The 11,412-nt window shown below is 42.2% G+C and overlaps 4 pseudogenes; all 4 read right to left on the reverse strand.

Annotated features, from left to right (window-relative positions):
* Positions 1–237: 237 nt before the first annotated feature.
* On the reverse strand, positions 238–356 carry LOC135052186 (5S ribosomal RNA; annotated as a pseudogene).
* Positions 357–549: 193 nt separating this feature from the next.
* LOC135053538 (5S ribosomal RNA) lies at positions 550–668 on the reverse strand (annotated as a pseudogene).
* A 4,930-nt stretch (positions 669–5,598) lies between these two features.
* LOC135052188 (5S ribosomal RNA) lies at positions 5,599–5,717 on the reverse strand (annotated as a pseudogene).
* Positions 5,718–5,910: 193 nt separating this feature from the next.
* On the reverse strand, positions 5,911–6,029 carry LOC135053550 (5S ribosomal RNA; annotated as a pseudogene).
* Positions 6,030–11,412: the final 5,383 nt, after the last annotated feature.

The raw sequence follows: 11,412 nt of genomic DNA on the forward strand, positions 1-11,412 counted from the left end.
GATCCTATGTACATATAAGTATTATATAAAAAAATATAAAAAAAAATATATATATAAAAAAAAATATATATACATAAAAATATATATAAAAAAAAATATATATATAAAAAATATCCCAAAAATTATGCAGAGTCTGCAAATGAGGATGCACTAAAATAAATATAGTAATTTCCATACTTTGGAAATATCTTAAGACGTCATTCATGAGTTGCTGCATATACACAGTTTTTCATCATGCATTTACAACACCCGGTCTTCCAAGTGGGTCTCCCATCCTTGTACTAGCCGAGCCCAGCCTTGCTTAGCTTCCAAGTTCGGACGGTATTGGGCGTCTCCAGACTGGTATGATTGTAATAGTAATAAGGAGAGGCCTTTAGTGTATGCAGCAGACTGATGACGAGAGATATTCGCTAATTTAGAGTATGGTTTTAGTAAAGCAGGGACCCGGACATAGATAAATAATGTAGAAAGACAGGGAGGCAGCATATATCAATAAAATAAGGGTTGAGATCGGGATATTGCTGGGTTTGGGATTCCTTATGCAATCTTTTCTTACAGCACCTGGTCTCCCCTGGAGGTCACCCATCCAGGTACTGGCCAGGCCCAACACTGCTTCGCTTCCAAGATCGGCCGGAATTGGGCATGTCCAATGTGGTATGGCTGTAATGAGGAAGCAGAGGTTCCTTGTAAACCAGAGACAGGGAGGGAAGATAGGTGGGGAAAGGGGAGGGGGGGGGGGGGCGGAGGTAGGAGAGAGTGTGGAACCAAGATTGTATGAAGGAGCGATGGCTTACGTTACAAGAAGGGTGCTATCTCGTATCCTTCATTGAAGCCGTCCGGATGGAGAGTGTTCAATTCATAAATCCAGAACATTTCTCTCCTAGAGAGGAGGTTGGAAAGGTCTCCTCCTCTTTCTCCCAACGATACCAATTCGATACCTTTAAAAGTCAATGACTCTGGATCCGAGTTGTGGCATTGATGGAAATGTCTTGATACTGCGTGTGTGAGGACTTTGTTCTTTATATTCCTGATATGTTCTTGGATACGAAGTTTCAGGATTCTTTTGGTTTTGCCAATGTACTTCAGACCACAGGGACATTCCAGAAGATATATTACAGATGGTGTGTTACAATTGATGAACTGTTTAATTCGATATTCCTTCTTAGTGGTAGTGTTGTTAAAGGATTTCCTGTTGCGATGAAGGTATTTACAAATGTTGCACTTTCCACACTTAAAGCTGCCTACACATTTTGGCATGGGGTTCCTAGTTTCAGGGTTTCTTAGCATGCTAGGTGCCACCAGGTCCTTCAAACTTTGCGACTTTCGGAAAACTAGTTTGGGTTCTTGAGTAAGGTATTCCTTTAAAATGGGGTCCATTAGTAAGATATGCCAGTGTTTTTTGAGTGTTTGTTTGATAAATTTCTCATGTCTGCTGTATGTCGTGATGAACTTAACATTCTCTTCCATATTTTCCTTAACTTTGTACTTCAGAAGTTCGCCCCTTTCCAATTCTTTGGTTCTAGCCATAGCTCCTTCCAAGAGTTGTGCAGGGTACCCCTTTTCCTTGAATCTCTCCTTATAGATTTCCAGTTGCTGATCCCTTTCTTCATTTCTCTTACAGTTACGTGCTACTCTGTTGAACTGGGAGAAAGGGATGTTGTCTTTCCACTGTTGTCGGTGATTACTCTTGTAGTGCACGTAGCTATTCATATCTACCTTCTTAATAAAGTTGCTCGTGATGATATCACTACCTGAGTGTGTCAAGACCAGGTCTAGAAATTCAATTCTTTCGGTGTCCTCCATTGCTGTGAAGCTGAGATTCATATTGTTTACCGAGATATGTGTTAAAAACTCTTTAAAAACCTGTTGATCCCCTTCCCATACAATCAAAATGTCATCAATATATCGTTTATAAAAAATGATGTTGTGTTGGTACGGATTATTTGTAAAAATGTATTTGTTCTCCCATTGTCCCATGAAAAGATTTGCAAAGCTCGGTGCAAAGATAGTCCCCATGGCTGTGCCACAGATCTGGAGATAAAATCCATCTAAAAACTTAAAATAATTATGTTTTAAAATGAAAAGCATAATTTCGCACAGGAAAATTCTGTGCTCCTCTGTGATTAGATGGTCCTTGCTGAGGAATTCGTTGCAGGCTTCAATCCCTTTGTCATGTTCTATGCAGGTGTATAAAGATTGTACATCTATTGTGACCCATCTGTATGTATCCTTCCACTGGAAATTCTCCATCAGGTTCAAAACCGTTGTAGTGTCCTTCAGATAAGCCGGTAGTTCCATGACGTATTTTCTTAAAAAGTGGTCTACGTACTCTGAAAGGTGTGAAGTCAGGGAATCAATACCTGCCACTATGGGTCTCCCCGGGGGATTTTCCAAAGACTTATGTATTTTCGGGAGGAAGTAAAATATGGGGGTGGTGGGGTTGGAATTTAAAAGATACTGGAATTCCTCTTTAGTGATGATTTCACGTCTGAAACCTTTTAAAAGCATTGTCCTTAATTCTTCTACAAAGGTTTCCTTAGGGTCGTTTTGTAATGGAATATATGAAGCTCTATCACCCAGTAATCTGTTAGCTTCTGTGGTATAGGCTTCTCTATCCATAATAACCAACCCCCCCCCCTTATCAGCCGCTTTTATAACGATGTTTCTATTCTCCTGAAGTCTTTTTATTGCTTCTGTTTCTTTATTCGTGAGGTTTCTTTCCTTAATTGGTGTGGTGGTAGTGTCACAGAGGTCCTTTTTCACTAAGTCGTAGAACAGGCCCACATAATGTCCCTTGGATTCAAGGGGGTAGAATCTGGAAGTGGGCTTTAGGCCAGATTTTGATTGTTCATAGTTTTGTATAATTGCATCCTCTTTTTTAAGGAAATGACGTTTGAGGGTGATTTTCCGTATAAATTTGTTTAAGTCAATGAAGACATCAAATTTATTCATTCCTTTGGTGGGTGCAAACAAAAGACCTTTACTTAGCAAGGTGGTTTCGTGTTCCGTCAATACGTGGCTGGAGAGGTTATGGATACCTTTTGGGGCTGCCGGTTCTATTCGAGATTTCTTCTTTTGAACAGGTTCTTTCCTCCTACCCCCACGGCGTCCTCTTCTTCTTCGAACCTTCTTTTCCGTGGGGATGTATTGGTGGTTTTCCATTTTTCTGTGGTCCTTGTCATACCTCTGGGATGGTGAGCAGTACTTGGTGATAAAAAAGGCTCCTCTGTGTTGGAGTCCAATCTCTGTAATGTCGAGAATCGATTGGTGGTTCTGATAGGGTTCAAGGGTTTTCCCCTTGTAGTGGTCTGCGGGTACCTCTGTTTTCTGGGGATGGATTGCCAGTAGTCCTTATTTCCTTTTGGCTCCTGTCGTTCTCCTCTGTTGAACCTACCCCAATTTTTCACCATATTGTTCTCATAGTCCTGTCTGTCTCTAGTAAACTTCTTTTCTTTGTTCTTGATCACTTCTTCCTCTATACGTTCTAGTTTCTTATTTAGAACTTTTTCATTGATTCTGAAATCCTCTTTATCCTTATGCGTCTCCATTTTGTTCTCAGCCTCTTTGATCTCTGATTCCAGGTCTGAGATAATGCGTTTCTTTTCTGCTATGAGTAGTTTCATAAGGTTAATGGAACAGTTATGTAATGTGTTGTCCCACTCCTTCATAAAATCCTGGTTGTCCGTACCAAAGGTTGGTTGTTTCGATAGCCTAAGTCCTCTGGGGATCCTATTTACACTGACATAGTGTTCCAGGCCCCTGATGTCCCACCATGCTTTGACTTCTTTTGTCAGAAGTCTTTCTATACTCCAAAACATATCGTCGAGATTGTTGGTATTTTGTTCAATCTCTGGAGTAGCAGTTTCATTGAAAATTCTTTGACATAAGTTACTCCTTTTGTTGGTGCGTTCCTTTGTTCCAAACATACTGTGTGTGATGCTGGTCTCCTCCAGGCGGCTGAAAGCAATAATACCAAGAGAGAAAATGTGTACTGGAAAGATATCAGCGCCACGGATGCAGTATCTTATGTGTTAACACTAGAATGGGAACCCTACAGGTAGTGTGACAAAAAACTGCTTGATATGTTTGCACTCCCTTTTGTATCTCAGGGTGTCAGCTCGTTACCTCAAATAGATATAGGTATTGGTACCGTTACCTATGAAAGTGGTTATGTGGACAAGGGATGAGGTGGTAGAGAGCGACCAAAGGTGCCAAATAATTGTTAAAAGCAGTGTGATGTTATAAAAAAAGGGGTATACAAATTTATTGCAGTGGAACGCACTATACAAAACTGGTTATAAAATCATACAAGCTCATATAAAAAAGATATATATATGACTCATGTAAAAAACATAAAAAATAAAAAATTTTACAATTTAAAAAAGAGGAAGAAAAGAAAAAGGCATGGTGACATAAAACACATGTGTTGTTAAAAAATCTTAGAAGTATCACTCCGGTATAGAAGGTAAAAAATACTTAAAAAAGGTTTAAAAGGCACATGGGAATAAAAAAAAAAAAAAAAAAAACTTTCAAAAGATTTTAAAAAGAGGAATCAAGAATAGCTTAACTTAGTAGTGAGGTTGTGATCAAGGAGTAGCACCCAACGCGTTTCGTCCTATCTGGACTTCATCAAGGGGTAATTTGAGACTAGAGACAAACCATACTTATATATCCAAAATAAAAGGAAGTGATGTCCACATCACTTCCTGTGATCAATTAGCATAACTATTCAGATAATGTAAAAAATAGGTGGTAACACACTATATGAGATGCAGATATTGATTTGAGCCTTGGAGAGGAAAAAACGAGTGAGAAACAATAATAGAAACAACTAAAATTCATAATAGACGCTCAGAGCCGCAGACTTCCGGTCCGGGCTCTGCGTGACGTCATATCCGCCCCACATCCGGTGTCCGGCGCATCGTACTGCGCCTGCGTTGTTCTTGTGCGGCGGAGGTTGCTGTGTTGTTGATTCCCTCTGGACGGTTGCCTGGTTACCCGGCGGGCTTGTTATGTGGAAACATCAAAATCTTGCGGCAGCCATTTTCTTGTAGTCTGAATGCACGGCGGACATTCTTAGGTAATATGAGAAAGACTTGTGGCGGACATGCTTTGAGAGTCTGTATTAACAGAGTATCGTCTGTATGTAAAAACTGGATCCACAACTGGGTCAGCTCCGGATTGAGTATAAAACAGAAGAAGGATAGATTCAGTGTAAATGGTCAATAATTATAAATATGAAAGAAACAGTTGCTTCATTAAAACTGTATGGAAATTAGGGATTCTTAGGTTTTTTAGGATAGAATACTTAATAATAGCCCATAAGAGGACCAACATGGGAAATTTATAAGTGGAAAAATTATGATCCTATGTACATATAAGTATTATATAAAAAAATATAAAAAAAAATATATATATAAAAAAAATATATATACATAAAAATATATATAAAAAAAATATATATATAAAAAATATCCCAAAAATTATGCAGAGTCTGCAAATGAGGATGCACTAAAATAAATATAGTAATTTCCATACTTTGGAAATATCTTAAGACGTCATTCATGAGTTGCTGCATATACACAGTTTTTCATCATGCATTTACAACACCCGGTCTTCCAAGTGGGTCTCCCATCCTTGTACTAGCCGAGCCCAGCCTTGCTTAGCTTCCAAGTTCGGACGGTATTGGGCGTCTCCAGACTGGTATGATTGTAATAGTAATAAGGAGAGGCCTTTAGTGTATGCAGCAGACTGATGACGAGAGATATTCGCTAATTTAGAGTATGGTTTTAGTAAAGCAGGGACCCGGACATAGATAAATAATGTAGAAAGACAGGGAGGCAGCATATATCAATAAAATAAGGGTTGAGATCGGGATATTGCTGGGTTTGGGATTCCTTATGCAATCTTTTCTTACAGCACCTGGTCTCCCCTGGAGGTCACCCATCCAGGTACTGGCCAGGCCCAACACTGCTTCGCTTCCAAGATCGGCCGGAATTGGGCATGTCCAATGTGGTATGGCTGTAATGAGGAAGCAGAGGTTCCTTGTAAACCAGAGACAGGGAGGGAAGATAGGTGGGGAAAGGGGAGGGGGGGGGGGGCGGAGGTAGGAGAGAGTGTGGAACCAAGATTGTATGAAGGAGCGATGGCTTACGTTACAAGAAGGGTGCTATCTCGTATCCTTCATTGAAGCCGTCCGGATGGAGAGTGTTCAATTCATAAATCCAGAACATTTCTCTCCTAGAGAGGAGGTTGGAAAGGTCTCCTCCTCTTTCTCCCAACGATACCAATTCGATACCTTTAAAAGTCAATGACTCTGGATCCGAGTTGTGGCATTGATGGAAATGTCTTGATACTGCGTGTGTGAGGACTTTGTTCTTTATATTCCTGATATGTTCTTGGATACGAAGTTTCAGGATTCTTTTGGTTTTGCCAATGTACTTCAGACCACAGGGACATTCCAGAAGATATATTACAGATGGTGTGTTACAATTGATGAACTGTTTAATTCGATATTCCTTCTTAGTGGTAGTGTTGTTAAAGGATTTCCTGTTGCGATGAAGGTATTTACAAATGTTGCACATATATACTTATTGAGACATAAAAAGGAAAACATTAATACTGTAAAGTACAAGCCAGGCATATATGATACAATAGGAGGAAAGATATGATTAGTAATAATAGGGTGCATTCTAGAAAGTATAATTGAGAATAGCCCATTCTGTCTATTCTCATAATGTTTCAAAATAAGTAAAAGTAAAAGTATTTATTCAGCAAGACCAGGTTGAATAGAGACTATTTTAAAATGGGGAAGTCCTATTTTCCAACACATACATATTGTACCATGTGGTTAATCTAACTAATTTCCGGATACCATCCTTTTCCATATCAGATAAAGTGAGAATGTGTGGTAGCCATACATCAAAGAACTTGGATGCTCTTGATTCCATATTTAAAGTACACTTGACCCAATCCATATGGTACACATAAATTAACCTAGAAAGCATAAGTGACATGCAGATGTGGGTAGGTTGTATCCATTGGGATATGATAAGTTTTTTAGCGGTGGCTGCTATTTTAGTTAAAAGGAGGTGAACCCCTGTTTTTGGTGTAAGAGTAAGGGATGGAGAGTAATAATTCCACATGGCCCATCGCATAGTAACTGTAAATGGAATGTGGAGAGGATATGTACTGTAAGTTTGGACGTCAGACCAACATTTTTGTACTATAGTACATGTCCATAAACAATGGGCAATGTCGGCCTCAGGTAATGAACATTTAAAACAGTGAGAGTTATTAGAGACCCCAGTAATGTATCCTAATTTTGAGGTATAATAGGCAATCTCCTATATAATAGCCCAGAGTGACTGTGTGGATAACACTGGGCGTGGCTAGGAGCTCTCTTTGGGTTAGCAGCAGGACTATCACACCCAGTCCACAGCTGATTGGGCGAGAAATGCCCTCCCACACAGTTCACATCCAATGGGAGGCTCTGCTCTTTGGCTGCTGTGTGTTCCCAGAGCAGGATTAACAATGGGGCTGATGGAGCTGCAGCTCCATGTCCACACCACAAAATATGCCCACTGCATCTGCAGCAACATACCCTCCAACACTGCAGAGCACTCTCACCTTTTACATTAATTCAGCAAGTCAGTTAGTTCTGCCAGCCAGTCACTATTGTTAGCTCCGGTGTCCAAACGCACTGCATTACAGGGAAGTAGACACACTAAATAAACTACAGCTCCCAGCAGCCCTTAGTGCCGAAACATTCCGGCACTAAGGCCTGCTGGGAGCTGTAGTTTATTGAGTGCATCTTCTTCCCAGTAATGTGGCGCGTTGGAACACCGGCGCTAACAATAGTGACTGGCTGCTTAGCTGCTGTGCGAATATCCGGGAGAGCCACTGCCAAAGGGAGGACAGCAGCTTAACTGCTTCCAGGAGGAGAAGCAGGAGAAGTATTACCCACCCCTCCCACACATGCAGTACCTCCGGGCCCCATCTGTGGCACCTCCACCACCGGCGGTGGCTCCGGACCCCCTCCCCCACCTGCAGCACCCCAGCACATGCCCCTCCCCCACCCAGCACACCACCGCACCCGCCCATCCCCCACCCACAGCACCCCTGCAACCACTCCTCCCCCATCCGCAGTGGCTTTGTACCCCCACCTGCGGCACCCACCACTCCACCACCCATGGCACCACCACACCAGCCCCTCCCCCACCCGAAGCACCCCCGCAACCACCCCAGCCACGGCACCCCCGGACCCCCATCCGCGTCTCCCCTACATCCGCCACTCCTCCAACCACAGCACCTACTAGGTGATTCATCAGGCCCTGCGTGCACTGTTCACACCGTAGCAAGGGGATATGACCCCTTAACAATCGCACGCCCTTTGTCCGTGCAATATTTAACCACTCACAATTATGATAGGAGGTAATACAAATTTTGCACGCTACAAGGGCGTGCAAGGGTTAAGGGGGCGTGGCCCCTTACGACTGTGTGAAGAGCGCCCCTAGGGCGCAATGAAACATCTAGTATTTTATATTGCATTTCTGCAAAAGAGGCCGAAACCAATTGTTTTTTTAGTCGGACCGACAGTCTAGCTATATCTTGGGATGTGAGATCAGGGAAAGAATCTCTCCACCTTGTTAAGCCGCCGACAAGTCTAATTTTTACCGAATTTGATCATATAGCATAGAGGTGGAGATTTTATCTGTTTTTAATGGTTTTTATGAAATTTTTTTATTGATTTTTAACCAAACCAAAAATAAATTTCAACTAAAGCACTTGATGGTGGTTTAGCCAAAACGAAAAACAATGATGAATTAAAAACGGTGGTCTGCACACATCTCTACTTCCTAATAGATCTTTCTTTCCTATAGCTCCATCCAGCATATCGTAAGTGCCCAAGTTACTATATGTAAAAGAGAACTCCAACCCACATAAGTCCCTGATTAACACTGTGCTACCCACTGCGGCCTATATAATCCCTCTGCCACCACTGATAATATACTATAAAACAATGAGTGCAACATCCAGTGGACCACAATGTCCAGCAACTCTACAAAAGTTTATGTCTGCAACTAGACAATACAGATAACCTGTGTCTATTGTAAACCCTTTGTCATGCTGTTTCTAGTTATACCTGGTTAATAAACCTTCACTTGGTTCACTCATCTGCAAACTAACCTACAATGCACACCACTGCCACCAACCACCATACTGTCTACCAAAATTGATGCTCTTACTGCTGCAGAAATATACATAAAGATCTTGTGACCATTCTTGGAGTGAAAACCCAGAGAGGAGAGGAGAAGCCACCCTTTGCCTAATTGCCAGCCACCACAGCTGAGCCAACCACTTAGCAAAGTGCTACAGTCAAGCAGTTACAGATAAAGACTGTACTAAAGAGTAGAGTATGTTTTGTTTAGTCAATAGTATACAGTCAGGGGGTGTATGGCAGCACAGCACCTATAGGGAAAAGGTCCCTCCTTCCTCTTCCTTCTCACCTGCCTGGGATCTGCTCCTCGTCCTCTCTTCCCCCGGCACACAAAGGCGGCTTGTAATTAGTCAATTTGACCCATTACAAGCCACTGACTTGGAATGCGGGCAGTTGCGCCCTCAGGGCGACTGTGCTGTGTGCCAGGCACACCTGGCACACACGTAGTTATGGCTCTGTATCCAAGCATTTAGTCCTAATAAACTCTGTTTTGGGGATTTATTTTAATATTGCCATTGTGTGAGAGCTACTGTAGTATAAAGGTTTTTTTCTTAGTAGCTGCCTTTTTTCTATAGATGTATTTAATGTAGCTGGATTACCAAGTATTATTTTAGTTATTGTTCAGCGAAACTTATTTACAAAGACAGTGGTGCCATTTAATACAAAGACAGTGGTGCCATTTAATATTGTGATATAAATTTTCTGACGAAAATCCTCTATGGATTGAAACTTTGAAATACACCGCTGGTGTGTGTGAGTTTTCTTTACAAAGTGTTTTTGAGCACCACACCTCCGCCACTGTATATTCAATTACTGTGAGGGCACAGAAACCAGATGATTATTTAGATGGAGTGCCGAGTCATTCGTGTATGTATATATATATATATATATATATATATATATATATATACTGCTCAAAAAAATAAAGGGAACACTAAAATAACACATCCTAGATCTGAATGAATGAATTATTCTTATTAAATACTTTGTTCTTTACATAGTTGAATGTGCTGACAACAAAATCACACAAAAATTATCAATGGAAATCAAATTTATTAACCCATGGAGGTCTGGATTTGGAGTCACACTCAAAATTAAAGTGGAAAAACACACTACAGGCTGATCCAACTTTATGTAATGTCCTTAAAACAAGTCAAAATTGGGGGCGTGGCCTGACTGGAGAAGAGAGCAGACGTGTCTCTGCTTTTCTCCTCTCTCCAGTGTTATTAAAATCTCCCAACAAGTGTACTCACCGGCAGTATACCCTCTCTGGGGGCTCCCCCTACCTCCCAGTAGACCCCCTGTGCCAAGCAGTAACTGCTGCAGAGCCGGGGAGCAGTTTTGACTGTTCCCGCAGGTTGCGGCCTACGGACCTCCGGAAGCCGGGGACTTGCGTACTCCCGGTGCCCACGTTTTGAGCTCCATAGCAGGGACGCGGCGCCGGGAAGCGGCGCGGACCTCAACAAGGCCACAGGAGTCATTAGCAGCCTTTCCCAGACTCCCCAGGGTGGACACCCCTGGAGCAGCGGGTCGAGTAGACGCCTGGCAGCGGGGGACAGCAGGGAAACAGTCACCCAGGGAGACGCAGTAGCCATATTGGAGAGCACTGAAGGAGCTGCTCTGAAGTAGTGGTGAGCCTATGTGTGGTGGGGGACTCTAGATTAGGGCTACACCGAGACTGGTGGCCCTCTGGCATTTCTTTCTCTTTGTTCTTACTCTGGGGCCTCTGTTGAAAGATTTGTGCTGTCTTCTCTATGTGGAGCAATGAACTGTCTCTCAGCAGTATTCTCTTCTACTACAATTGCCCCATCTAGTGGCCACTGGGCGTAATTGCATCCAGTTCTCACACAGTGTGCTCGATGTATAATACATATTGAACTGCAGTCTTCATAGGCCTGCAGATATCCCAGCTTCTCCCGAGACGTTCGGCTGCGATGTCCACATGGTTGAATGACCACGATACTATGATGTGACTGCCCTGAGTTAACTCGACCTCCACCTGAATACTCCTATGGCATGACATGACAACTTAACCTTTATGTGGATCCTTCCTTGAATGATAATACAGATGCCTCTTACCTCCAGTCCCTCTACTTCTGCCATTCAGCTTCATTATGCCTCCCAAGAAATATAAGGCCGCTAAAACAGTTTCACAGGTGTCGTTCTTTAAACCTTCTCCTCAAACCGCTAAA

The sequence above is a fragment of the Pseudophryne corroboree genome, chromosome 2, assembly GCF_028390025.1.
Source record: "Pseudophryne corroboree isolate aPseCor3 chromosome 2, aPseCor3.hap2, whole genome shotgun sequence".
NCBI lineage: Eukaryota > Metazoa > Chordata > Amphibia > Anura > Myobatrachidae > Pseudophryne > Pseudophryne corroboree.